General features: G+C 46.8%; 2 long non-coding RNA genes across 3 annotated transcripts; one reads left to right on the forward strand and one right to left on the reverse strand.

The window, feature by feature from the left end:
• Positions 1 to 1807: 1807 nt before the first annotated feature.
• Positions 1808 to 4715, reverse strand: LOC115599013. Its single transcript, XR_003988079.1, has 3 exons — positions 4591 to 4715; positions 1967 to 2176; positions 1808 to 1842 (listed from the first exon to the last, which is right to left on the reverse strand). It is a non-coding gene; the product is annotated as an uncharacterized LOC115599013 (long non-coding RNA).
• A 602-nt stretch (positions 4716 to 5317) lies between these two features.
• Positions 5318 to 19691, forward strand: LOC115599023. 2 transcript variants are annotated; one of them, XR_003988087.1, is made up of 4 exons: positions 5318 to 5403; positions 15808 to 15867; positions 16620 to 16663; positions 18970 to 19691. It is a non-coding gene; the product is annotated as an uncharacterized LOC115599023 (long non-coding RNA). The 2 variants fall into 2 exon arrangements; XR_003988086.1 differs by lacking the exon at positions 15808 to 15867 and adding an exon at positions 6228 to 6322 and having other exon boundaries at positions 5334 to 5403.
• Positions 19692 to 25638: the final 5947 nt, after the last annotated feature.

The following is a 25638-nucleotide window of genomic DNA, read 5'->3' on the forward strand; positions in this document are numbered from 1 at the left end:
TTCACCTATCATTAGATCCAGCTAGAATAATCTTTCTGAAGCTAACACCAGGTGTTAACATTTGAAGAATTACCTAAATGGGTGCTGTAGAACTGGGTGCTTTTTTATTTTGTAAAGCGTTTGGCTCACTGAGAAAAGTCATTGCAATTATAGCTCATCTAGACAAATGATCACACATCCAAACTTCAGCAGCAGCCTGTTAATCAGCAGGTGCCCTGGATGATGTAAATGCTTAAATAGCAAATTCTCCCTTTTCTCTTCACTCCCCTAAGTGCCAAGCCTGCCTGACAGCCCTGCCTGACAGCCTTGCAGCTGGGGGTTATGTGTGGGCTCATCAGGAGTGCTGCCTTTTCACTGCATCCACCCACAGCAGTGACAGGAGAAGCCCAGCTGCCATCTCCTGCCTTCTCTGATCCTCTAGAAAATTCCTCTCCCATTAGATGCTCTCCAGAGTAGCAGCAACAGCTCTTGCAGTAAAGCAGCACAAACAGCCCCTCTCTGTTGAGCCTCACACAGAGCCATGTCACAGGTGTGTTCCAAAGGCTCCCCCAGGCTGTGCAAGAGGAATCCCTGTCCTGCTGCAGTGCTCTGGAACATCAGACTCTTCTCCCATGCTCCTTGCCTCAGGTCCCCCTGCCAGCAGGACTCCTCTGCCAGGGCAGGGTTAGGTTGGATATTAGGAAGGAATTCTTTCCAAAGAGGGTGCTCAGGCATTGATTGGAATGGGTGGCCAGGGAGGGGGTGGATTCTCCATCCCTGGAGGTTTTTAAGCAGAGACTGAATGTGGCACTGAGTGCCATGGGCTGGGAACCACGGGGGGAGTGGATCAAGGGTTGGAATTGATGATCTCCAAGGTCCTTTCCAACCCGGGTGATTCTGTGATAGGATTCTGAGGGTTGTTACATCCTACACATCGGAGGCTTTCCTTTTAAATAACCATTTCAGAGCAGGCCTGGGGGAGGTATTTGAAAAGCCTTAACACTGAAGTATGAGCCCCACACTAAGTACAAAGCCTCAGACCTGGGGTAATGGATGAGACTGGGTCCAAAAGCTGCTCCTTCCTGACACACAGAAAGAGACTTCCCAGCCCACAGGAGTTCTGAGGCAGCTGCCTTTATTGCAGTGCTGAGGACATGAGGGATCCTTCCACCACCCATGCCCACCCAAGCTCTGAGTCACCCCAGTTTGGTTGCAGTTATCATACAGATTCATCAGCCACACTCACACATTCATTACATTCCTAAGAAACAGGTGGAGATATTACAATTAGTTCCAACAATTTATGCTCAGAGGGCTGCTGGAGGAAGGCTCCAAGTCTTCCTCACAGTGAACTTTTTGACCTTTGGTTCAAAATGCTGAGTTCTCATGAGCCCTTATTCCCAGAGTTCAGCCCAGCACTTACCTTGACTGCCTCCCCTTGCATGCCAGAGTTTCTCTCCAAGGTCCTCCTCCTTTCTGCTTTATTCCCCACAGCTCCTCAGAACCCCACGTGGAGCAGGGTGACAGGCAAACCATGGGATGCAAAAATCAACTCTACAAAGAGCAGATACTGCATCCCAGATTTGTCTGGCACAAAACCAGCTGCCAGCTTGTTGTCCTAACTGTTCTCAAGCTGACTTTGATTTGCAGCAGCAATTCTGTTCTCAGTCTGCTTCCTTTCACATACTGAATGCACGGAGATGCAGTCCTTATACCAAATTCCGTTTGATGCTTTTATGTCTGTGAGTCCATCTGTCTTCCCCCTCATTCCTTTTGAACTCTCCAACCACGTTCAAGCCAACTGAACTGAAATAAGCACTCTGAGTTCCCACCAGCTCCAGAGTGGTTTTCTATTAGCAGTCTCTGTGAAAAGAGGATGCAAGGTAAGTTCAAACTTTTTCTGACATTACAGAATTCACACGGGAATGGTGGAGAAATGCAAATGCCCTAATGGTGAGAAAAGCTTCAGTTGTGGCTTATACATTACCAGATAATGCAAACAGAAGCTAACAGAAAACAGGGATGCAGGTGTCACTATTTGTAGTGCTTTGTGACCAGGCACTTCCATATTCCCCAGGCTGAGACACTCCCTCCATCCCCGTGCTGCCAGGGCTTCTCAGGCTTTTTTCATCCCCAATGTTCTGACCTCCTAAGCTTGTTGAATTTCAAAATGTTGTGTGCTGCCACTTTCACTGTTCTGCAGAATGAACAGAACTGGGACAAATCACAAGTTTTATCACACTTATCCAAGGTGCTGCCCCAAGGTGTTGTTCAGGTGCTGTTTAATTGTAGTGGATCTTGTGTTTGGAAAGGAACCTGAGCTCCTCAGGGCTGAGGTTACAGCTGGTAACCAGGCACTGCCTAACAAGCCAGAACTTCCCTTTCATTTCTCATCTCCTACACTTGGCACAACCAAAACTCCAGTGGGTCAGGAGGAAACCCCAGCAGGCAGTGAGTACACAGCACCTGCTTCCAGCACCCACCACTGCAGGGCAGGATTTGGGCTTCCTACAGCACTCCTTTTCCAGGGAATTGTGCTTGACAGATGTATCATAACAACTGGGTTTTATACCTGGATTATTTTGTTCCATGCTGATACTGACTGTACTTGCCCACAGTGTTTCTTTTCAATGTTTCCTACACTGTGATCCACTCTTAGATGAGGAAAAAGATTTAGACTGTCCAATTCTTACCTGTCCTAAAGAAACAGAGAGTAAGGTAAGCAAAGTTTTATTTTGCAAAACCAAAGATTCTTCCTAAGATAATACACTTCAAGACCCACAGTTTCAATGCCCTTTGATCTTCTTTTAAATAATCAGTGCTACTGAAAAGGGGCTGCTAAGCTACAGCTATGTACTTAATTTAATTTCCAAATTAAAATCTGTCAAGTCAACAACTGCATGGGGCCTGGTTGGCCACACTCTGGAATTGTTCTCTAAGCCAAAACCAAGGTCACTTCCCCAGCAGGGGCATGGGGAGCAACAGCCACCAAGGAATCAGCACACAGCTGGCCAAGTGCAGGCCCCAAAGAACACAGTCCCCCAGCAACGATTTCCTGCTGTGAAAATAAATCTCATCTATAGAATGCTTCATTTTCGAAAAATGCTTCTGTCCACTTCCTCATTTATCTGATACCTGGAACTGCACCCTGCTCCTCTGGCAAACCCAGCCCTCCAGCACCTCCCACTGGAGAGCTGCTAAAAAAGTGCACATCAGTTACAGACACCTGAAAAAGAACACGCAATAACTGCTGTTTCTGGTAAATTCTGTCTCTGTGCTAAGGATCATTGCCTCGCCAAGACGCAGGACACGGGTCAGATGGGACCGCGGGGCTCCTGTTCCTTGCTCGGGCACCTTTCGGGGGGTCCATACCCCATCTTCTGACCCACACTGGAACTGCAACAGCCACCAACGCGATTCTCGGCTTTCTACCTGCCTGACACCCGACTGTAGATTCTGTATTCACCAGAAAATGAGTCAAATTACACCTGAAAATAGAGATTTAGAAGTAATTTAGCCACGGGCTGAATTTTTGGTAGAAAGTGTTACCTGCACAAGGAGGAAAACTGCATTGGGGTTCACTTGTCACCTGCTGAGGCTTTGGGGTTGTGTCTGACTTGAACAAAACCTCAGCCTTGTTGGGTCAGTGCTGAGCCTGGTCACTGCTCCCATCACTGCAAACGAGGCTCCTCCTCACATTTATTATTAAAATAATTATTTGTGAAGGCAGGACACTACACACCTCAGTACTCCATCATTCAGACTCTGTAAACCATTAGAAAATTGTAAGCACTATAAGCTGTTAGAAAAGTGTTAAACACCCACAAAAGTTTCGTTATTTGTAAAATTTCTCAAAAGAAAACAAAACTCACAGAGACAAGAACAGTCTGTGCAGTCACACGTTTTTAAAGGGATCTGTCCCAACCATCTTGTGAAAATTAAGAAACAAAAGCAGATCCCTGTTTGAAGTTTGTCTTCAAACAGAGCACTTCCCTCCTACCCCTCCTCCTCCAAAATACCGAAGTGCCTTACAGTCCCTGTGCTACAAGGAATATAACCAGAAAAGGGATTTGATAAGTAACAACAAACTAACTAGTCAGATTGCTTCTGAAGTATCAGGATAAAACCCAAATTCAGAGGCAGTGAAAAAAGTACAAACTTTGCCAAAAATACACAATTCACCACAGAGAACCAGAAGTGAGCTATGGGTTTATCTCCTCCAGCTGCAAAGGCCAGTGACCCGAAAAGAAGGATGCAGAAATAGAGATTCCTGCTTAGCAAGGAGCAGCACAAACTCATTGCTTCAAGAGCTCATTACGACTACAGATGAGGCAAAAGGACTTCACTGGGTGCTTCCCAATTAAATAAGATTATCACCTATCAGAGAATGCAATTAGCAACGTTGTGTTACTCATCCAACCATCTACTAAATCAGACTACAAAATACAATGGAAACCAAGGCTGATGATGCCCAAGAAAAAAGGACTCTGCACTGCTGACCTGAGAGCTCTTGCAGTCAAGCTGTGCCTGTGCCTGCTCTCCCCCTCAGGAGCACTTCCCAGAGGCACTGGAGCTGCTGAGCCCTTCTGCCTGCAGCAGTGTGTGATTTACCTGCTGACACACCAGCTCCTGGGATGGGTGGGCACAGTCTGTAAAGATGCACACACTGTCACCACTCCCAAATCTTCTCATCAATGGCCATTCCCGAAGCTGCTGAGAAACGAGACAGAAGCGGCCAGAGGCGATCCCCAAGTCCTGACAGGTAACAGAGCTCATGGAAACCACGGATGGAAATCCAACCCACTACAGGGCACAACACTGCACACTGAGGAATGAGCTACAGAGGGCTGGAGGACAGACAGACAGAGAGACAGACAGACAGAGAGACAGACAGACAGAGAGACACACACGCACCCCCCAGCCGGCAACGCGAGACCCCCGGAGCCAGGCAAGGCCAGGCCGCACTGGCCCTTCCTGAGTAGGGGAAGTCAGGCCCTGCACCGGCAGCGCCGCGAAGAGCCGCCCTCGGGCGGGGAAGGCAGCGGAGCGGCAGCCCCGGGACATGGACAGGAAAGCTTTTGCCGTACCCATCCCACACAACCACCGGGGGCGCCATTGCGCGATCGCCGCCGCAGGCGCCTCAAATAAACGGCGGAGGGGGCGGAGCCGCTTTCCCCAAAAGCCAATCAGGAGACAGATTCCCCGAGGGGGCAGAGCCTCGCTGAGCTGCACCCAATGGGCGTGAGCGGCGGCGAATGATTGACGGACAGCCGTACCCGCCCCGCGGCGCCGGTGGGCGGGGCTTGGCGGCCGCCGGCCAATGGGGCGCCTCGCGCTTTCCCGTGGTGCCGCGCGCCGAGCGGCGGCAGGAGCGGCCCTGACTCCATCCGGGTCCCTGCGCGACTCCGGGTCACCCTGCGGCAGGTAACGGGCGGCGGGGCGGCACCCGCACCCACAGCCCCGCGGCCGGGCGGGCGGCAAGCTGCGGGCAGGCCGGGGGGGAACGACCGGCGGGGCCTGGGGCGCGGGCGGGACGGGACGGCCCAGCTGCCTTCCCGCCGCTGGTTGGCGGGCGCGGGGCCCTGAGCCCGGCCCCTCCGCTCGTCGCCGCCGCCCCGCTGTCAGGGGGATGTCTCCGGCGGGGGGAGCGGCCTGGCCCGGCCCGGCCTGCGGGTGGAGGCGGTGGCCGCATGGAGCGGCGAGAGGCGGGGCCGTGACCTCGGCGGCCGGGCGGGGTCTCGGTTTCTCGCCGTTCCTTTCCCCATCGCGGCCTTTCCCCAGCCCCCCCCCAGCCTCCCCTTCCCGCCTCCCCCCGCTCGCCTCAGACTTCACGTGAGGGCCCGGAAGTGCCGCCCCTGGGCGCTGCGCAGTGGCGGGCGGGCCCCGCCGCCCCTCGGGGATAGGCCGCGGGTCCAGTCAGCGCCAGGCACGTCACTACCGGTACCGGCTGTGTGGGCACGGGACACCTTGGCCCAGGCGGCGGGGAACGGAACCCCCGGTACCGGGACGGGGCGGGCCCAGAGCGGCCTCGCGTCACCGAGGGCTGTGCCGGCCCAGCGCAGGCGGGGCGGGGCGGGGAGGGAGGAACCTCCCGGGAATTTCGGTGACTTCTGGCAGGGGCGGAAGCCCGGCTAGCGGTCAAGGTTACGATCAGGGACAGGTTTGCCTTTTCCACGCCGTTTATGCACCTCTTGTTTTTTTGGTTTTTTTGGGTTTTTTTCTGATCTGGTGCGCGTTTTATCCGGTAGGGAACACTGCTCCTGTTCAGAACGTGTTTAGGAATCCTGCAGCAGAATGCCCCAACCTCACCCCGGGGTCACACTCAATGCCTGACCCTTCCCGAGTAAGTGAATCGGTCCCTTCAAAAGTGAGAATATTTCTTAAACTCGACCAATATTTAAGGAGCAGGGCATCCTCTCCCTAGATTTGCAGGTAGGTGAACACCCTTGGCTGCAGGGGCTTCACCAGAACAGTTAATTGCTGTTCTGGTGGTGGTGTCCAATTGGACATGTTCTGATCCCAGCAAAGCTCTGGTGTTGGACACCCTGAACTTACCATCAGGTTACTGGCAGTGGCAACAAGGTTCTGATAAATGCTTTCTGTATTTTCTGCTGCTGCTAGTAGAGGAAACATGAAATAATTAGCAGAAAGGGCAGGTTGGATGGGGCTTGGAGCAAAGGGGTCTGGTGCAAGGTGTCCCTGCCCGTGCAGGGGATGGAACTGGAGTATTTGAGGTCTCTTCCAGCCCATACCAGCCTGTGGTAAAATAGTGAAAGGCTCCCAGGACTTACAGAGGGCAATAGATGTTTAATTACATTGGCAATGAATAAGATAACACAGCTTTCATGAAAACATTCTTCCTCTGCACTAAGTTCATGATTTACTGAAATTGTGCAGTCATCTTCAAAGGCAAGTTTCATGCAGAAAACATCCCTCTCACTAGCAGCATGTCCTGAGAGACATCAGTCCAGAGTGAATAAGTGCACATCTTTTACAAGCAGCCCATGTGCCTGTTGGAAGCAGGAGCAAAGCAACACAATGGTTTCCTTTGAGAAGGGTGCAGAGACCTTTGTGCAGCTGAACTCAAGTCTCCTCATATATATATATATATATAATCTATATATCTATGTTCTTCTGCTCGTGCACTGCCAGGTGGGTATTAGACAGGGTTTGTGAAAAACTGGTAACATTTTGGGGTGGTATTACCTCATTTCTTTGAGGCACTACTGACACAGCTTACTGAACATGTAAAATCAAGGATGTGTCCAGGAAGATGCCAGGATTTGTGTTACTCTGCTCATGTTGGCAATTAGTAATTGTGATCATGTCCTTTTCCACAGGAAATAAGTTTCAGGCAGTGCAGGAATGGGCAGTAGTGACTGCTGATTTCTGACAAGCTGTGGCTTCTGAGTATTTCTATGACATCTGGGCCTACATGGTTAGAAAAATAAGCCCAAATCAAACATACTACTTGAAAATGTAGCAACAAAGTAGCATTTTATGTTATAATTACTTAAAACTGAAATGCTTTGTGCTGAAGCAGTTACGTGGAAATGGGATGTAGGGTTTGTAAAAACTGTGGCATTTCCAGTTGAGATGTGAGATGACAGATTCTTGTCAGAGATGACAGTCAGAGGTATTGATCTTACACTAAAAATTCCATGAAAGTTCCCCAGAAATGCCCTGGTGGCTGCCCCTCACAGTCTGGGTGTGTGGACCTGCTGCAGCTGGGGATGAGTTAGAGCACATCTGTAGATGAAGCTGCTCCTTCTCCATTCCTCCTCTGTAACAGTCTGCCAGTTCAGACAGGAATCCTGGTGTGATGCACACATGCTGCAGTGTGCTGTGCTGAATGGACTGTTGGTCCAAATAAAGGTGTGAAATGTTCTGCTCTGGGGCAGGAGCAGGGGGCTTTTGGGAAGGTGCCTGCACATAACAAGCTGCTGAGTTTTGCAGCCTGAACAAATCTTTGCTTCTTTGGTCAGTGCCTGTTTTCAGTGCAGGTGCTTGGCACAAAGCAATGAAAAGCAACCCCACACTCCAGTCTGTTCAGTCTTCACCCAGATTTGTAACTTAGAGCTCTGGCTTTCCCCTCACACACAGGTGAGAAGCTGTTTGCAAACTCAGTTGCCCAATGACCTTTTCAGAGAAGGATGCAGGTAGCAGGGTTAGTAAAGCACAGCTTGTGTAGGGACCCTGCCTTCTACTGACTCACTTCCAGCTTCGGGTGCTTTATTCTGTGCTAAAAGTGGACAAAATAACTGAGAATGAAGCATTTGTCTTTTAAGATCACACTGAGGAGAAATGGGAATTTCACAAATGTACATTTTATTCCTTCAGCAGAGTAATTAATAAAAATCCTAACTGTAATTTGAGGGTTTTTTTTCTCTTTCAGAGGTTAGAGAATACCTTAAGTGGGCTTAGGTTCTATTTGCTATTAAACAAGATGATTCAATTCTTGAGATTCTTTTTCTGTGCAGTTCAGGATCATTTCAGTTGCAAACTTGCAGGCAGCTGAAGAAGGGCATGGGGAGCACCTCAGAGCTGTCACTTCTCTTGGACACAAATTAGGAGCAGGACTCAAGGCAGATGAGCACTGTGTGAATACAAAGGAGGGTACAGTCCAAACTTGTGAATTTATAAGGGGGGGAAATTTTAATTTGCACTGAAACTTTTCCTGTGAGTATCTGTGTAATTGTACTGAGCCATTTTTGGAGAGAGGTGATGAGGTCTGCATGTAGCAGGTGATGACAGTGCAGGTGAGGGCAGTGAAGGGAAGCAATGGGAAGGAGTACTGAGTTTGCATGAACCATGTGGCTTCCTTCTCCTCCCCTCCTGGTCCCCACCGGGCAAACAAACAAACAAAAAAAATCCACAGAAGGAACAAACCTGAGTTCTAAGACTGCAGGTGGCCATGGGGATGCAGAGCCCTGGGAGTTGTTGGAGTGGAGCTGAGGATCTGGTGTTAGTGCTGGTGCTGCCGAGCCTGGAGCACCATCGTGTGGTGGAGGGGTGAGCAGGCTGGAGCCAGGGCCCTGCTGCTGGGAGACATGGGCACAGCTGCACATTTCCAGGGTCATTTTCTTCACTTTCCCCACTTTGGGGATTTTAAAACATGCGTTCACTGGCAAAACATCACTTTGAGGTCAGCTGTTGAGGAGGAAAGCAAATGAACCCTGTGTTTATTAAAGCTGAAGTCTGGTTGAAGTCTGAAGTGTTATTGCTGAAAGAGAGAATGTGCAGGTAGATAACCCTGAAACTCCAGGTGTGATAGCAGCAGCAGGGTGTGTACAATAGCAGAGCCACTGGAGAATGAGAACATACCACACCAGGAGCATAATTAATCATGTGTCAAGCTGCTCTGCTTCTGCAGGTGCCAGAAAACATCAGTGCGTGGTACCAGAGAGACAGCACACAGACAGCTGGGCTCCCAGCAGACCTGGCAGATCCCAGTCCCTACCAGGACACTGCAACTGGGGTGATGCAGTTTTTAAAAACTACTAGAAATAATCCACAAGTTAGAAATTCCCCAAACTGCAGGGTTAATATAAAAACCAAATTTACTAGACTTGGCAGGAGTATGTGTTACAAACACCAAAAGAGCAAAAGGTAGCCTGAACTTCTTCCAGAAGATCTTTGACTAGGATTTTAATTCTATACCTTTCTAATATTAAATTTTAAAAATTACTAAAAAAAAAAAAAAAAAAAAAAAAAAAAAAGAATAAAAGTTATGTCTGAGTGATGCAACATCAGTGTGATTGCTTTTCTGCAAGAGTTAGGAGATAGGATACCTGATGGTCTTTCATAAGGTGTATTTGTTGCAGAATAAGGTTTTCCTGACATCCTGTGTGTACTTCATGATCTCAAGCCAGCCTGCTGTATATAGCCACAGGGTAACAATTGGAAATCATTCATAATATTTTTTTCCAGGACATTTTTTTACTTTAATAAGAGCCCATCCAGACCTGTAGTAGATGAAAGGCTCTCGTTTCAGGAACCTGAACGGCGGTGAAGATTGAGGAGCTGCAAGTACTGAAGAGGAAAATCTAGTGGAGGCAGTAGGAAATGGTTTAGAATTTCCAATAACAACTTGATTGGGAAGTCCTGCTGTCAGTGGAAATAGTAAGAAGCTGCTTGATATATTTTCTCAGGTTGGTTAGGTTTAGAGCTAACTTTTTACCTAAAGGTGGTGAGATGCAACAGATTGGTTTCTAGGTTTATCACAGCCTCCCTCAGGCTTCATTTTAAAGAAAGACTCAGAGCTGGTTTATGTATTTTACCCGTTTCACACACCTCATGGAAGCTTTTTGTGTGGTAACACCTATCCAGGTTTTCAGATCCCTTCCAATGTTTCTCAGTACATTGGGGAATCATCAGGTTCCTTCTGAATCTAAATATCTGGGACTTGAGTAACTTCCTTAAATCACTGAGTAAGAAAGTGTAGGTAGGGAGCTCCCTGCAGCTGGAGGCACTGGCCAGGGCTGCTGCTCACTGGGAAATGGTTTTTTACCTGGTTCTGCTCAGCTGCTGAAGGCTCGGGTGCAGGGAGAGGGAACTGAAAGGGCTGTCAGCTTCCCTGCCACTTGCCTGACAGCAGGAACTCTGCCTGAGCTGATTCAAAAGGATGTGATGTGTGCCAGTACCTTGTAAGGGTCTGACTTGGTCCCAGTGCTCCTGTTGTAATTTATTTCTGGTTTGGGCATTAGGACCAACTGCTCCTGTCCATCTGTGCAAGCTAAAGCTTGTGTTCTGGGAGGTAAGTTAGCCAAAGCAAATCAGAGAATTTATACTACTTACAAGCAAGATTTTAAGATTGGTTCACCAAAAATTGTCATCGGTATTTGTAGAAGGGATTCTGGAGTAAAGCATTGAGGGGGCTGGAAAGTACTTTTTTTCTGTGTTCAGGGCATAACATCATCCCTTTGTGTGTTACTGCACTGGTCACACGTTGTGCTTTTTGGCAAGGGCACACACATGCATCAGAGCATTCTTGTTCATCCAAGGCTTTGTGTGAAGAGTAGTCCAAAAAACCCTCAGTTTAAAATTGTGATGAAGTACTGGGAATACATACATTTAATGTCTTACAAACAGCATTTCTGTAAACACTTTGATCTGTCCCATAAATTGCATTGACAATACAATCAGTTTTCCTCTCCAGCTCTGCTCACAGGATGTCCTTGCTGAGAAGGGGATTGTTAGTCATGCATCTCCCTGGCAAGTATTTTGATTTCAATATTCTAAGACTTTTTACTTCAGTATCACATTGAGCTGTGCTAATGTAGAAGTTGGTTTTAAGGTGTCTGAGGAGCAGTTACAGAAGCCCGCTTGTTTCTGATCTGAAAGCAATGTACATTTAAGTGACTTTTTGACAAGGCAGTTTAACAATTACGTCAGGTATAGGCTGTAGCCTTGATGAGTTTTGTTTATTATAAAAGAATCTCTGTGAACAGGACTTTATATAAATTCAAGAGTAACAGAATAAGCACAAAATACTACTGGTGGTACATGATTTTGAGCTGTTAACTGTTATGAGAGCTGAAAAAACTCACTATGTATTATTAGTATTTATTAAATCAGAATTAATCAATGTTGGGGCCTCAGTGATCCATGTAAATTGGCTACAAGTCAAGTTCCTAGATGTTAAGTTCTAAAGAGGAAGAAATTTAGCTCCGCACACGATGTTTCTGATAGACTTTTCTTTTGAGTAGTACTTTTTCCTTTAACAGAGAAGTTTAATGACTGCATTTGCTATGACTACTACAACTTGCTTCCTGTCTAAAGATTGAATGTACTAATAGCCCAGCAATTGGAAAAAATTTTGAAATAAAGGAATCTTACCTATAAAATAATCATTGCATGCCTTGGGAGAGGTAAGGGGAATGTTTTTCCTGTGATCAGTATTTCACACTGTCCCTCCTGTCTGCAGCTCACCCACCTTGTCTCTGCTAAAGCAACACGTTCCACACCAGCTGTGAAGATGCCTGCACTGTGGGATGAGGTAGTAGGTTGTATAGTTTTAGGGTCATACCCACAACTGGGAGATAACTATACAATCTACTGTCTTTCCTAAAGCAGCAGAAAATCACCCATGGAAACTTTTCAGTTTTAAAACAGCATGTCAGATTCTACTGAACTGTACTTGTAATGTGTTTATAGGAGAAAATATTTCTTGGTAACTGTGTTTAGATTTTTTTTTCTAATTGGAAAAGCTGGGTATTTTCTTGCTATTGATTTTTCTCCTCTAATGAGAAATGAAGAATAAATTGGTTCCTGTGTGTGGTAGGACAATGAAATACAAACTACTGAACTAATTGTTGTGCTGTTGAACACTGCTGACTGAAGCATCAATTATCCTTCAGAGTGAAACCATGGCTTGCTACTTAAGCTCTTTGCTGAAGTAATGCTTCTCTGTCAGAGTGAGGTAGTAGATTGTATAGTTGTAGGGTAGTTATTTTACCCTGTTCAGGAGATAACTATACAATCTATTGCCTTCCCTGAGGAGTAAAACAAACCACGGCCCTTTGCAGTCATTCCTGTCTGCACTGAGCAAAAACAGAGCTGTCAGATACATTCAGGCTTGTAAAGTATCAGATTAATCAGTGACAGAATTTGCAGGATTAACAGTCATGTGAGTGGTGCAGCCCTCCAATGATAGATTTAACTAATGACTTTTCTTTCAAGGTGAGTGGCACAGTGCTGGCTGGGGATGGAGAATGCACATGTTCCTAGGTAAAAAGTGGAATTCCCCAGGGAGTGGAAATGACTCTGAAACAATTTGGTTTTCAATGTAAAAATACAGGGAGCTCAAACATGCACATTGTGACCTGAACTGTTTTGAGACCTCAGATTCTGTAATGCCTTAAAATTCCATGACTCCAGCTGCTTAGAAAAAGTTGGATGAAAAACTTAACAATTAGACATTAGTAGTAAATGCTTATTTTTCCTCCTACTCTTTGAGCATGTGAGACTTAAACAACGTAATACAAAATCAAAAGTGTTGAATGGCCAAAATTAATCCCTGACCTTTTTTGGGGGAGTGTAAAGCTGTGAAGCTTGAGCACCCAGGATCCAGAACAGTAACTTTTTCCAGGTGGCTCCTGTTTTCATAAAAAGAGATGTTAAGCTTAGTGCTCCTGACAGCCCCGGGTGTGCCCAGTGGAGCTGCTGCTGCAGTACTATGGCCAGCTGGCTGGAGTGCCACAGAAAAGCTCCAACGTGCTTCTTGGGACTGAAAGTTCAGCATAGTGGGGGTCAGAGTGAAAACAGAGCCATTCATGGAGTGCGAAGCCTGGGTAAGCACTTACCCAGCAGTGGTGGCTGTAAACTCAGAGGATGTGCCCAGGCCTGAGAGGCAGAAGAGCAAAAGCAGCTGGTGAGTTAAAGCTGCCCAGGGAGAACACCTGCAGGAAGGAAGCATTGGGCTCCTAGGAAGAGGTAGTAGGTTGCATAGTTTTAGGGCAGGGATTTTGCTCACAAGGAGGTAACTATACAACCTGCTGCCTTTCTTAGGGCTTTATTATAACATCAGGACCATTTGGGCTCCATCCTGACCTCTGCAGCTCTGGTTCATGAAGTGACAAGCTAGTTCTAAGCATATTGAGGTTTAACAGAACTTGTCTATCAGCAAACTTGGTACCAAACTCAGGTGTAGTTCTGCTAGCTGGAATTAGGATGGGTCAGATGCTGCCTTTTGGGGTGCACTTGCCATCCTGGTGCCATTGGGTTGTGCTGTCTTACAAGGCTGTGTTTGGAAGGCAACTCCTTCAAGAGCAAGGCTGAGTTCCCTGCAGTTAGGGTGGAGGTGGAATGCACTACTTAACCTTCAGCTGTGCTGCTAACACTGTGTACTTAAAACAGGTAGCTAGAACACTTCTTCCCTTGGCTTTGTGCATTTTCAGTGAAAAAAAGAAAACCTTGAAGTTTTCCTTCCCCAGAAGGATCACCTTACAGCTCCTGAAGGCTGGCAGGTTCTCAAACAGGTAGGGACACTCCTAATAAAACAAGCTCTCAATCATAGATTATTTGCAGTCTTGCAGAAGGGAAGTTTTTAGTCAGTTAAAATGAGTGATCACATGGTTTGTCTGTCATGGAATTGTGTGTTGAAAAGTAGTCTTTTATTTCTTATGTAATTACACAGAAATAGTTCTGGTAGGGCTTCAGCATGACACTCTGTGCTATGGGGTGCTGAGCATCTTGTGGCATTAACATCTTATACTTCCACCAGCTACTGAACTTATTGTCAAGACAGGATCATAGCCATTATAAATGTGTTATTATACTGAACATCCTGTATGAATGTAATTGTACATTTTTTATTTAGTTAATAAAATAAAGCATTTTGTGCAACTTACAGTGAACAGACCTTACTTTTTCCAAAATAAGGAAGTAAAGTTTGCAGGAAAGCAGTGAAAATACTGAAATGAAGTGAAGACCAAGTCACAGAAATTACAGTGTGAACTATAACTAGTCTTAACTAAAAATTATTTTAACACTATGACTTTTGTTCAAGAGCTTTGGGTACAAGCCTTCCCTGGGGGGAGGTGAGGAACCCCTCTTGACAGCATTCTGAGTTTGAGTTCAGGTTGGTGCACATAAATCTGGACTTTAAGAGGATGGGCTCCTCTGGTCTTAACAGCACCTTGTGTTTTGCACAAATGCAGCTAGTATGGTACCAGCAGGCAAGATTCAGGCAAAGAAACATACCGATACATTTGATTTTAGCAATATAAAATGCCTTAAAAGATTTAATATGTAAGTAAGTCTGAGTATACTTACAAAATAATCTGCACTAGCTACTCCAGCTGTGGTACTCCTGGCCACATCTATACAGCCCCATTTCTAAGAGAAATAAATAGAACTTGGGTCCTGGATGAAACTGAAGAGCTGATTGATGTTAAGCTTGGAGTAATCAGCACATTTTAGGTATTTTTGATATGCCTAGTTCTGCCTTTCTATTACTGTTAACACTTGATAGCAGCTCTCAGGGCTGCTGGACTTCTTTATACTTGTTAACAAGCAGATGAAGCTTTTGATGTCTTAGTCTCTGACTGAAGTTATATCATGTATCTTCTTACTATCAGAACCTGATTTTTTTAAACTATTAAACCCAGAAGTCCTCTTCACAGACTTTTAATTTTATCTCAGACAAAAGTAACTTAATTTTGGGATTCATGTCTCCAGATCTGTCAGTATATTGTGAGAAGCAGAGGGAACAGTGTCGGTCCTGCCACATCAGATCAAGCCCCTTGTGTGCATTACTGTGCATGGCCTTGATCATTACCCTCAGTTAATTTGTAAAAAAGAATTATTTATCTAATGATGCCAATACTTGACCCTCTTCTTCCTAATAATGGTTGTGCCTTACCTACAATGGGTGCAGTCATTTTTTCCTTGTAATTGGAAGCTGCTTGATTAAGTGATAAGGAATTACACTGTGGTTTAGCAGTCTTGTCTCCTCAGGTTATATCATCCCTTCACTTACCTGTGGGCTCCACCCAGTCAATGGCAGCTGCTCCACAAAGCACAGGAGTTGTTTGCCTTTTTCTTTTTTTTTTTTTTTTCCTACAATGCATATCCAGAGAAGCATCCAAGGATGAGGTGACAACACAGCAAGAATCCTTCCAATAAAGACAGAGCAGGTAAAGAATGCACAGCAAACAGTGCAGAGAAGTTTGCAGTAACAGTAGAGACATGTTTACCACCCATATTGAAGGAATTGTGTCATGGTGGTCTTGGAACCATTCCAGCAGAGCTCCAAAAATAGAACACACCTTGGGAGAAGATGCACATCCTAGGACAACGATTCCTGTTCTGTGCCCTTCTGTGCAGGCAGCTGTGCTCTGAAACCTTCCTGGTGGTGTGAAGTCTGAGACCTGTGGAGCTCCACTGGTAAGAGAAAACACTAGTGATAAACATCCTGACCCTTCTGAGGGAGACTTGGGGTACTTGTGCCCTTTTCACAGCAATATTTAGCATGGTACAGACTGGTTTGGGTTGGGAGAGAGCTTAAACATCACCCAGTTTCAGTTCCACCCTTGCTCCAGCCATGGTCAGGGACACCTCCCCTAGCCCAGGTTGCTCCAAGCCCCATCCAACCTGGGCTGAGACACTGCCAGGGATGGGGCAGCCACAGCTTCTCTGGGAAACCTGGGCAACCAGGGGCTCACAGCAAAGAATTTCTTCCTAATGTCTGACCTAAACCTCCCCTCTTCCAGTAGGAAATCATCTCCCCCTCATTTCATCACTCCAGGCCCTTGTAAAAAGTCCCTCTCCTCCTCTCCTGGAGCCCCTTCAGGCACTGGGAATTGCTCCGAGGTCTCCCCAGAGCCTTCTTCAGGCTGAACACCACCTCCCAGCCTGGCTCAGAGCTGAGCTGCTCCAGCCCTCAGATCATCTCTGGGGCTTCCTCTGGATTGCTGACTGGATGCATTAAACCTTCTCCCTCCCTCAGCTGACATATGTTGAGAGCTGGGTTTGGGGCAGACAGGAATTGCTGTGGGCCTTTCCCAGAGGATGATGGAGCTCTCAGAGAAGAGCTGCCAGCAGAGGAACCCCACCTTCTGGGGCTGCTCTCTGCAGAGCTTCCCAGGCTGGGCAGGACATTTGCATTCTTGGCCACAAGTTTTTGCTTCTCTTTCCAGCCTCCTCCCAACCTCTCAGAGCAGTTACCTGTGCAGACATACAGGTGAGTCACCTTTGGATTTACCAAGCAAACTTTTAAAATACCTGAGATATACAAGGAAAAAAAAAAGGAAATTCTCAGCTACACTGGTGTGACAAGTCCAGCTCTGTGTGGTTTCAATTGAGACTCTAATGTACTTGGTGTCCCTCAGTTCCCAAGGCATCAGCACATGGTGTGGCCATCAGGCCCCCTGTTAAACTTGTCCAGTTTAGCACTTTACTTAGTCAAGTAAACTTGACTTGGATTTAGTCAAGAAAGCAGATTCCACCTACTAATCTTAGTTGCACATTTCATAACAGTTCTGTAAGGACGAGCCATGACAGGAGCTCCTGGAAGCATCAGGTGTCAATGTATGTTTTCACACAAAATGTCAGATTTGTTCTAATTGCACAGGTTGCCTTACTGGAATTTGATTTTTATCTAAAGGGAATATACACATCAGAAAATTAAAATACTGTTTCTACTTCAGCCCACTGTGTTGAAGCAGTCTTCAAAATTAAACTACTACAAGTCATACAGTGCTCCTAAGGACTATTTTTGGTAACTGAAAAGGTCCCTTCTGAAAGACAACATTACTGAAAAATACTTCTTCTGACATTAAAACTCTCCTAATAAACCATGTTGAACTGATTGGTTAAACCTAGCACAGCATAAAACCAGAGTGAAGGATCAAATTATAGAGTTCCAAGTCACAGTTGTGTGATTAAGTTTAATAATCCCTGTATGTATTACCTTACACACCCTTTGGAGATACTAGAGGTTGCTAGGTGAAAGTAGGGAGTAGGAAATCAGTCCCAGTATCCCAAAATGCTGTCATGCATCAAACCTGATTGACAGCTGAAATCCTTAGTGCCTGAGAGTCTCCTGCAGCAGCTCCCTAAAATGGAGAGGGCTGAGAGGTAGTTTGAACTTCCCAGCTCCCACAGAAATAAATCTATACAATGTCAAAGAGCTCCATACTCCTGACTGACATCCTGCCCAGTGAAGCTGTGCCCAGTGCTATTAGGACCTGGTACATAAAAGCACAGCACACCACAGTAAGCACAGTCAAAGACTTTCCTTGATACTTACTTTACAAATAACAGACTGAAGCTGTTTTTAGAGTCTGATGTAACACCACCCTGATGCTGTCCTCATCAGCAGGCACAGAGTGCCCTGCTTGCCTTAGAGCACAAGCTGGAATGAGAGGGGTGATGGAGAGCTGCAGAAACTAAAGGATTAGACAGACACAACAAAGCAAACTTTCCTCAATTATTCACATTTTGAACAAATGCAGTGGATTTCTCTTTTTTTTGGTAACTATTTCCAGTTAAATGCAGCTCCTGCAGAGAGTGCAGCAGAGGCACCAGTGAGGGCAAAGCAGCAAAGTCACCATCTCTGAGTGTTTCTGTGCCAGTATTCCTGCTGCTCCCTGCTCTACACCATCCTGCTCCTTCCCAGTGACACTGGGGATGCCCTCCTGCTGCCACATTCTGGCAGTCATTCAGGAATGGTATTTCTGGTGCTTGAACAAGGGGAAGAGGTAGGTCCCACCTCAGCAGACTGATGGGGGAAAAAAACCCTGAAGGTGATTAAAGCAGGCATGAGAATAACTTATTAATAACTAGTGGGAAATTACTGGACTATATGAGTCTCTGAAGAATACAAATGCAGGAAGTAAGACTCTTGTTAGGATGCTGTTAAAAAATTTCAGCTGTCACAAAAATTTGCAATGAAGTACGTAGAGCTCTACTGTGGAGATACTTGAAATGGCTGAGTTGCCACTGAGCAGCTCTGGAAAGCTGTCCTTTGACTGGAACAGGCACATTTAAACCTCATTTCAGCTGAAGCCAGTGGAAATCCTTCCCTTAATCTTGGAGCAGGATTTCATTTGGAGCCAAAGTACATTCTTCACACCAGTGAGTGAAATAATGTGAAGAGCTAACTCATTATGTATTTAGATAATTATTAGATAAGATATATATATATATAAAAAATTCCTACTGCTTATTTACCTACACATAGCTAGGACAGGCTTGTTTACCTAGTGGGTAGCCAAGCTGCCCAGAGGGGGGGATGTGGAGACCCTGGCAGGGTCTTCAGTGGCTGCTGGGGGACTTGGCCACCTCTGCTTGCCCTGGCCACCAGCAGTGTGATGCCACTTAATAACCATCTAATATAGAGCTGACTAGTAAGTACAGTATTGTTAGTTTATTCATACCACAGCAAATTAGACCACATGAAGATCTCAAAGACATTTACAAGACATTTCTCAGGTGCGTGATGGAGCTTTTACTTGTAAAACTCCTGTTTTCCGTTTCACATTTCAGCCCTGGCTAGAGCTGTGTCCCCACTGGATTGCCGTGACTCAGCACGCTCCATTGTGTTTCAGCAATCCTGAAACGTGGCCAAGAAGTTCCTTCCAAATATTACCTTGCTAAAGGAAAAATATCTGCTGTATTGCTTCTCCTGCACATCTCATCCCATGACCACAAGCTGTTCATTTCAAGGAGGAGCAATGCAAGAGTTTCCTCTCAACTTCTTGTAAAATATACAAAAATTAAATTTTCCTCCCTAGTTTCCACCTACTCCTATCCCATTTCTGGACCTACAGGTAGCACAGCTGTACACAGAGCTTTCTGCCTCCTCTGCCAAATTGTGTCCCTGCTGACTCACAAAGGGATATCCTGGGGATTTTAACTCTCCATTTACACTCAGCTGTGACAGCACCCACAACTCAAACACTGAATAGTGTTTGCTAGTTTTAGGGAGGCTTGTGGCAATGCCAGTGTTCAGGAACTCATTTCCAAAAATAAAAATTCAGAAGTCCAAAGTGCTGGTCAGCAGAGCTGATACTGAACCTGGTGTTTCACCCTGTTGGATTCTGGTTGTCCTTCTCCAGTCCAAACAGAGTTTACTCCATCAAAATTGGCAACAGGGAATAATCAAATGCTGCTCTTTGGTTCAGTACAAATTTTGTGACTGGATGAGTACCACAGCTCTGCTGGACAGACAAAAACTGTGACTGGCCATACAAACTGCCACCTTTCTTTGTTCCTTTCTGTCTGTTTTCAGAGAGATCAAGAAGCAAGGAAATATTGTTACATCCTTGTTTTTTTCCTACCGTGTTTTAAATTAGGCCCTGGAAAAAAAATATATGGTGATCATCAACCCATTATTGCTGTATAAGAATATTTCATTATATGAAGACATCAGAAAAGCTGCATGGTACCTCTGCATGTTTTTATACAGCTGTTTATTGGTGCTATCTGTGTTTCCAGAGGAGTTTGCCATGCCTGAACTGAAGGAGTTCTGCTTGCAGAAGCAAATGTTCTCAGATCATAACAGGCAGTTAATAAGCAGAACAGGATTCTGTAAAAAACAAAAAATAGAGGGCATGAATGTTGAGGGTTTGAGTATTGCAGGATAGATTAGGGCCTTCAGTTCAATTTTTAGGAGAAGAGAAAAACTTGTGGATTTTCTCCCCTGTTGCCCATCCCAGTCTGGAGGTGCAGTACAAGCAGAGACCTCAACTTCCCAGCACCAAACACCTTCACTGTGGGACAGATAAGCACTACAGTAAAATAAAACATCATTAAATAGAACTGAAAGGTTTGATTATCCACAAGGTCTGTTGAGCAAAGTGTTTAGAGAAGAGGAGCTCAAGCACACCCTGAAAAACCCATGCCCTTTAGGCAGCATATTCCTGACAATTATTAAATGACTGCATCTGTAAAACAGTTTCCCCTCTTAGGGCGTTAAGGATGATTAAAAAATTGAGATTTTACTGTAGGTTCAAGAAACAGATTTTCAATATTTATAGGTAAGTAACACGGTGTGCAGACATGTACCTTAATGTTTTCTCAAGTCTGGTTTATGGTTAGGGATAAATGGGAAAAAGTCTTTGAAAACTGTGCTGTTTCTTCACTACCATTGGTGACCTAATAATGAGATAAGGGTTTGTGTCACTGCCTTTTTTTGTGAATTCTTTTTTAGGGCTGGCAAGGGAGTTACAGTTAGCCACTTTGTAAAGAAAACAAACAGAGAGATCTCTATTTTTAGTTTGCTGAGAATATAACACACAAATGCCATTTTTTCCAGAGGTGATTTGTTGAATTTCCACATTCCTGCTGATGGTCAGCAAAGCTTTTAAAAGAAATGTGATAGGGGTTTGCATCTTAAATTAATGTCACAGGTGCACAACACTGACAGATTTTCTAACATAAAATTAATAGTAGCTTCTTTGTGAAATTCATCAAAACTCAGTTCATTCCAACTAAGCATTTTGGACACAGTTACCTACCACAAGACAAGGGATCAAACAAAATCTTCACTGCCTGAGCCCAGACCAGGGTGAATACACCCTGCCAGGTGAATACACCCTGCCAGGATTGTAGATCCTTTACTGGACACAACATCTGGAGTCTCTGGGATGGTCCAGGTGTCTGTTCAGTCCACCAGCCTCCTGTGGGGACACTACTTGGGTGTTTTCATGGCAGGGTGGTTAAAACCAAAGCAAATCTCTATAAGATGTACTTGTTCAAGGTGGGTGGTTTTTGATACTATGGGTGTTGGAAGAAAGCCCCAAAAGGATTTTAGACACGTCAAGGCCAATTCAAAGTATTTAACCTTTTCTGCTGTCAAGGCAGTGGTGACAGATTAAGTCCCAGCACTGCCACTACAGCCCCAGTCCTCCGAGTCCTCCCAGCCAGTGCTGTTACATACTCTGCATGGAAGCACAGGCTTGTGGCAGAATTTCCCTAACTCACCGTGGTCACCGTATGTGAAATTTTTTCAAGTAAATGCAAGTATAAAAATCACTATAATACTCCACTTTTTTAAAAAAATTAAAGAGTTCATAACAATTTACCATGCAATGAAGGGCAGTAAGACACCAGTCCTGTACAGAATCTATTCGGTGTTGCAAACAGTGACCCCAGTCACCAGGAACAACCTCAGCCCCCCCCAGACTGACCCCTGCTCACTCCATGCAGCACTTGATACAACACCTGGGGGCTGTGGCTGTGCAGATGCCCTGAGGAACACATGACAGATTTGTCTGGACTGGTACTTACGCAGGTTACCACTCTACGTGTCAGGACTGGGTGTAATTTCTTGATGCCAAAAGCCATCCACTCATGTTTGTCTGTATGCAAAAAGTTCACAGGAGAAGCATTCTGCTGTTTGAGCAAACTAATAGAGTGATGTTAAAATACACCGGTTTGGGTGGAAGGGACCTCTAAAGGTCACACCTAGTCCAACCAACCACCCAGCCCAACCTGGTTTGTCCCCAGGGATGTGGCATCTGCTCCCTCTGTGGGTGACCTGTGCCAGGGTGAATCTGGTTACACAGACAGGCACATGCTGAAGGCAGCTGGCACAGCTCCAGGCTACCAAAGGCACCCAGAAGGTGTCCCAGTCCCAGGGGAATAGCAGCTCCACAGGTCCTCAGACCCTACAGGGAGTCTCTGGTGTGGGCAAAGGGTGAGGAGCAGGCAGGATGGGGATTCTCTCCATGTTTCCAAGCTGCAGCAGTTGGGTCACAGAGCAGAAGTCTCACACCCCCTAACAGAGGAGCAGCACAAGCTGCAGTTGTTGCCACACTCATTTTACTCTCAGTGTGCAAGGAAGTTAAAGTGGAAAGCTTGTGTTTTTCTCCCTTTTTCTTCTCTGTCCCCAGAAGGGCTTTACTCAGGACTTTGATTCCCTTCAAGTGAAACTGAATGACCCTGGCAGTAGCAGCTTGACCCAAAATGCCAGCTTAGCTCAGAGCAACATTGCGTAGAATTTCCCTGCTAATCTGCATTTCCCATCACACCTGGAAGTGATGGACCTGAAGCTGCCTCCTGGATCTCACTGGCAGTCACTTCAGGGCAGCCATCCCATCATGGCAAGGAGAGGCAGCCATGCTCCCAGCCTGGGCTTGCTGCAGTGCTGGGGTCTTGGGGTTCCTCCCAGCAAGAACCAGCACTGGCCCTGGTGTGCAGGGAAAGGGCCGGGGTCTGAGGGCAGCCTGGGGGAACCCCCTCCTCCTGCTGCAGCACACCATGGGCAGGGGTACAGAGCAAGCTGATGACCTCCCAGCCCATCTCTTTGGCACAAACACCAAGGTTAAAGGGGGAATAAAAGTTCCCGAACAAACCCAAATGGAGGTACTGCCCTGCCTCTGCAGTGGCATCACCAGGTTCCATCCAGCTCCTGTATCCTCAGAAGGAAACTGCAATTAGACAACTCCAAGTGCTGGATAACCTCTACCTGATATAAAATGGGCTGGTTTGCCCCAAAACTGGGAAGCACGGGACATATCGTCAGCTCCTGCCTGCCAGGAAAAGCAGAGCCCGGGTCTCCCATGTGGGAATTCTTCCTGTTGGGCATAATCCCTTCCTCAGAGCCTCCAGGCTGTGCAGAGCTCACGTGAAGGTCTGCACAGGTTATAGTTTTAAAGTTCAGTATATTTTGACTTGATTTGTGCCAAAAATTTTCATAATTCCCCCTCCCCTATCCCCTTCGAGATAAAAAAACCCTTGAAAAACCCCACAATACTCTTGTGGGGTTGAAAAAACCTTGAAAAAAAAACCCACAATACTCTTCAAGTACCTTAGAAATGCACCATAAGCACTAAAGCCTTGCTGGACAATAATAAATGAGGCCAATTACATGCCAGGATGTGCTGGTGATAATGTTTTCCACCAAAGACAGGAGCAGTGAAATTTTCCAGCACAACAAAAGCAGCACAGCTTCCCCACCCCATGTGGAACATCACTGAGCTCTCCCTCAGCACCCTGAAAGCCTCCAACCATCCCATCCCATTCCACCCCATCCCATCCTGTGAGCAGCACCCAAAGCCACCCATGCTGCACGCCAAGGTTGGGCAGCCTGGCCATGGCTGACCTGGAAATCCATCTTGTCTTGTCTGCCTGCCCAAGAGGAAATCATGTGTGTGGCACGAGCCTGACCCAGAGATGCTGCAGGGAGCAGGATATTTTGTGCGAATAAGGAAGGGCAGGGTCTGCAAGATGAATCACCAAAACAGTAATTATCCTGAGGAAAAGCCTTGGAGGGTGGATTAACTCTGATAACTGCCCTGTCAAGGTAATAACAATGTGAGCTGTCAGCTCTTCTGGACTGCAAAGAGCAGAAAATGCTTCGGCGCAAAATATAAAAATTATGGAAGTTCATAAGCAGGGATTGGCCCAGGCTGCATCCTTCAAAGGGCTCTGCCTTCAGCCTGGGATTGTTATTCAATCTGCCACAAAAATTGCTCCAAAAATTATTTTTAGCACACCAGTAGCTTTCAGTGAAAATAAATAAAGGGACAGACAGTTGCTATAAAGCCAGGAAATAAACTTTAGGAAGCACTTAGCTTTTGGCTGTGTGGGGCAAAAGAATGACACAGTTCCTGAGCCTGTATGATACTCTCAGATAAGATGAACTCCAGATGATGGCTTCTACTTCTCCTCTCCCATCAAGCCTAGCTGTGGTTACAGCCAGGCCCCTGCTCCGCATCTGGAGCAAAGGCCCCAGCCAGGGCTCAGCCTGTCCTGGGATGTGCTGCCCACAGCAGTGACAGGGGCTGTGAACACAGCACCCAGTCACTGTGATGAACCCAGTCCCTGTCCCTTCCTGGACACAACTGGTCCCCAGAGCAGGGTCCCATCCTGCCCTGGCTCTGCTGCTCATCACAAGAGCATTTCAAGCCTCCTGAAGGAGCTGGGACAGGAGCTCCAGGCATGCCAAGGACAGGCATGGTTGGCAGTGAGGGAGGCAGGACATGTCCCCCCACCAGGGCCAGCAGCACCTCCAGGCAGTGCTGGGGAGCAGATGCTAAAGGTCTGAGTGCCAATGCTCTGCTGGTAATCACTGACTGCACAGGAGGAGGAAAAAGCAAAGGCCTAATTCTGCCTCCCGGTTGGAACAATAGTCCAGTTTTTGTTAACCTCGTGCCCAGCTCTGGCTCTATGCTCCTAGCCATCATGTCATCAACCAGAGCTGAGCCCTGAGAGAGAGAGGATCAATATTGTGCTGCCTCTCAGTTTTTCACAGAATCGTTTTGATTGAAAAAGACCATCAAGATCATTGAGTCCAATTGTTACCCCAGCAGTGCCAAGGCCATCAGGGAGCCCTGTCCCCCAGCACCACCTCTGCATGGCTCTGGGATGCCTCCGGCTGTGGTGACCCAGGCTCTGCCCTGGGCAGCCTGTGCCAGGGACAGACAGCATTTTCAGTGAAGAAAATCCTCCTAATATCCAATTTAAACCTCCCCTGATCAAGCTGAAGCCATTTCCTCTCATCCTATCACTTGCTACTTGAGGGAAGAACCCAACCTCTCCTCACCCCATCCTCCTCTCAGGGCATTGCAGAGACAGAGAAGGTCCCTGTCCCCTCAGCCTCCTCTGCTCCAGGCTCAGCTCGCTCAGCTGCTCCTGGGCAGACTTCTGCTCCAGACCCTTCCCCAGCTCCAGACCCTTCTCTGGACACACTCCAGACCCTCAGTGTTCCTCTGGCACTCCAGTCCCCAGCTGGTGATCACCCCTAAGCTGGCTCTGAACACCAGAACCCTCAGAACCCTGCTCGTGCTTTGCCCCCCTTGGGCTCCTCCTGCCACAACCCCTGGGGCCGCACCCAGGCCGAGAGCTGAAGCCCAACCCCACCTGAGGCCACTCAGTCTCTGCTCTGCCCCCCAGCAGGAAACCTCCCTGCAGTCAACACCTTTTGGGTAAATAAACCCGACTTTGGGGGAGGATCTGCAGGCAAGCCCCATCCTGCTGCAGAGGCCGAGGCCCCTCCTGCCTGCGCCAGTTCCTCACAGACGTGGAGGGGATGGTGCCCTGCACCCAGCTCCTGGGACCCTTGCTGCCTGGCAGCCCTGGGGACAGGGGCTCTTCCTGCCCTGCCAGCAGCAAACACCCAGACCCACGGGAAGAGAAACCCCTGGGGTGCCAAGGGGCAGGAACAGGGGGGAGGGAAGGTATCTCAGGAGCTGCTCTTTCACTCATCGA

Source organism: Calypte anna, chromosome 12 (genome assembly GCF_003957555.1).
Source record: "Calypte anna isolate BGI_N300 chromosome 12, bCalAnn1_v1.p, whole genome shotgun sequence".
NCBI lineage: Eukaryota > Metazoa > Chordata > Aves > Apodiformes > Trochilidae > Calypte > Calypte anna.